Here is a 3962-nt window from a genome sequence, read left to right on the forward strand (position 1 = left end):
CGAGGAAAACTTTGTTCGTTTTCATAACGCAAAGGCGGCCGAGAAATTGCGGCGCCCGTTTCATGATTACCACCCAAACAACCCCATAATTACCATCCTGCCATGTCAAATTAATCATCTCATAATTACTTTTTCCTATGAATACGTATCACTCCAAATTAATTTTTTAAGACGAATTGTCAAAAATATATATATATTCTCTTTTTTTTCCTTTTCCAAAATAGTGTTTTATTTCTTTAAAAATATCTTCTGACAGACTTTTAATTATCAATTATATATTTTTTGAATAATCTTATCCTACTTTTGATATCTCTATCAAAATACTAAATCAATCTATTCAAAAATATTATAATTGAGATAACTAATTTAAAACTCAATAAAAACAATCCATCTTATCTAAAAAAATAAGGTTATAAATAAATATCTTTATTAATCTAAGAACAAGAATATAATTAAATAGTGAGATTTTCATATTAGTTATAATATATGTTTTATATCCTTATATGATTTTTAAGATACTATAATATGATTTTTAGCCTTGTAAATATAAGGTCAAGTACTAGAAAGCTTCTATGCATTAACATCTATTTATTTATTAAAGGAAATAAGATAACTAATACTAATGATATATATATATATAAGAAGATTTTATTAACATTTTATAAGAAAATTAAAATAAAATAAAATATATTATTTTTAATATACATATCTCAATAGCTACGACTTATTATTATACAATGATACTAGAACATGAATCGACATTAATATTCATTAGCTTGGATGATTTCTTGGTGGTTACTAATCTTTTTTCTGTAATATAATTCTATCACCTCTAAATTTCAATTCTATATCAATGGAATTCATAACATATAAATTTCTCTTCAAAATGTGAGGTAAAAAAAAAAAGAATAGAAAAGTGAGGTAGAGAAGAAGAGGCAAAAAAAAAAACAAAATAATAATAATAACAAGTTATTTTCTATTATGCATATTAAAGAATTAATCAACATGAATTACAATAACATTTATATATAATCTATGATTCATATTGTATGTGATTAATCAAGATATAATTAACTTTTGACTTTTAAAAATAATGATTATTAGTAGTCTCCTCTTTCCCATCATCTAAGCCTTGTTTAATCATTAGATTCAGAGTCAAAACCATTATTATAATTTGCAAGTCTGTCAAAAAAAAAAAAAGGATATTGCTTGTGATGTCAAGAACCAAATGCCATGTGGATTGAGAGTATTTGTGGAGAAGATCATATTTAAATCATGGAGAACTATTTTTCTTTGTTTTTGTCTAGTTAGAGACTTGTTCAACTGTGTTCAGAAAAGACAGATCATCAAACTCTTTCTATAAACATGCAGAGACACAAAAAAAAAAATGTTTTCCATTACCTTGAGAAATGGAAGCATTATGATTGAATGTGATTTCTGAAAGGTGGGTGCATGTTGAAGGGATCACATGAGGGGTCATGTGGACCAAAGACTTTGTTGGGTTGTTGACTGTGAGCATTGTCATGTAAAGATTTAGTTTTGCCAATTTTCTGTGTTTTTTTTCAACTGTAGATGTAGAAACCTGATTAGTTTTATATTAAAAATAAAAAATAAAAATTAATTTATAATATTTTGATAAATATATTATTATTAATTTTAAATTAAGTATTTTGACTAATGATTTACGTCAAACTAAGTTTACATGCTAGTTAACCTATTAAACTCGGATCGTAAAATTTAGTATCAAAGTTAATTTAGAATTTGATCAGAAATTTAAATTAAAAAAATTATATGTAGATGGAGTTAGAGGACTCGTCACGATATAAAGCCATCGTCTCGTATGTATAATACAAACTTTTAAATAAAAAATATAATATCTTAATTAATTTTAAGTTAGTAAAAATTAAGATTAATTTATAAAAAAATTAAATAATATTTTGATCAATATTTTGGATAAAAAGATTGATTGGCTAATTAACCTCTTAAAATCATGACAGTGAATAACAAAATTCTTACATCTTTGTTGGTTTTTTGGGTGGAGTCCAAAATCTAAAAACAGTAGCCAAATAGCTAAAAAAAAAAGGTAAATATTGCATGAAGTGATGACATCAAAAAGTGGGATTAGCAAAAGGTGATATAAGCACGTCAAACAAACAGTAGCCAAATAGCTCAAAAACAAAAAAAAGGTCAATATTGCCGGAAGTGATGACTTCAAAAAGTGGGATTAGCATTAGGTGATATAAGTACATCAAACAAAGACCAGCCAAATAGGTCAAAAAAAAAGGAAAGGTCAAATTGCCGGAAAGTGATGACATCAAAAAGTGGGATTGTGCTGCCAAGACCAATGGGGAGAGTGTCTTTCTTTAGATTACATTTGGAATGTGAAAGTTGATGATTAAGACTAATAGGAGGATTAAGACTACCATTTCATATCACATTTATAACAAAAATAAAGAACCTTCATGCAAGAAATACATTGGTCATTTTACTAACAGTACAATTAAAAACAAGCCATCCCATCAAATCCAAATCAATGGACATCATCAACTCTAAATATGAACACATCTTATATTTATCGTAAATAAAATTCGAATCATAATTCTTTTTTGCCAAAATAATTAACCTTAAGATATTGATGCAAAAAAGGGGTGTTAGACAACAGATATGAGGTGAGTCACGAGCCGATATCGGAAGCTTTCTGTAGGGCGATTCAAATGATGAGGTACCCGAGCTCTCGGGATGGAGAGCTGGTTGGCGTTGGTCGGGACCGGGACTGATTGGCGACTCCTTGGTGCCAGGTGGATCGCACTTCCGTGCCGAGTCCCTTACCGTCGATGAGTGATCGCCCTCCTACAAAAATGGTCTATGTCGGATGGTACCCGACTATGGTCCCCTCCGACGAGCAAGTTAGTAATGAGAGGGATTATTTTTTTCCTTCTTTTTTCTTGTCTCCCCTTGGTCGAAGGTCAACCAGGGGTTTTATACTGTGGCGCGAGGGCTGATGGTGTGTCAAATTAACATCACTGTTGTTGACCCCCGAGAGATGGGACGACCTTATGCGGCCGTCGTTCCGAGACGTGTAGAGCGATGTCAAACGACATCGCCCCGAGCTCTCGAGATGGGACGTGTGACATATCTTTCTTGGACGGATGACGTAAGACTCCGATTTAGCGAGCGGTGACATTAGACACGAGAAAGAATTGTATGGATGTGGAAGAGATTACACAATTAAGGTTGCTAATCACGTTTACGACTGAGCATTAAGTGGGACATTAGTGAAAGGGCAGATGCATGGAGGTCGAGGGTAGTTTGGTCATCACGCAGAGCATCACGTCAGGCGCGGGTTCCGAAGGCGGGCGGGAGAGCAGGATGCACGGACAAGTCCCGCGCACGTGTCGGCGTGCGGTTCGAGGAGGTGTGGGCCGAGATCTACCGTCTTCAGCACTAGATTCCAAGCTCATTCAGTGGACCGCTTCCGCCCGCCCGCAAACGCTGACACGACATTTTCCCGTAATTTTAAATATATATTTATATATTTATTTATTTATTAATATAGAATATTTATCTCTTCACCTCCTCCATGTATTATTTATTATATATTGACAGAGGGAATGACGAGATCTGCTCCATCATGTGATCGAGAATGGGGTTGAAAGACTTTTCTGGAATCATGTTTATTTTATTTTATTTTCTTTATTAGTTGGATAAATATCCTTCATTTTTAATTATTTCCGTGTTTATCTTTGTAAAATTTTTAACTGTCATTGGTTGGATGCTAATAACTATGACATGTATGAATGATTTAAATATCTGAATGCATATATATAATATTGAAAAAATTAGTTCATTAGCTAATATAATTTAATGTATATATATTATATGTATTGTATTGTTTGATGGATCAGATAATTAGTTCATTACCATTATCATCTAATAATGGATATAATATCTATGAATTTGAA

The sequence above is a fragment of the Musa acuminata genome, chromosome BXJ3-6 (genome assembly GCF_036884655.1).
Source record: "Musa acuminata AAA Group cultivar baxijiao chromosome BXJ3-6, Cavendish_Baxijiao_AAA, whole genome shotgun sequence".
In the NCBI taxonomy this organism is placed as follows: Eukaryota; Viridiplantae; Streptophyta; class Magnoliopsida; order Zingiberales; family Musaceae; genus Musa; species Musa acuminata.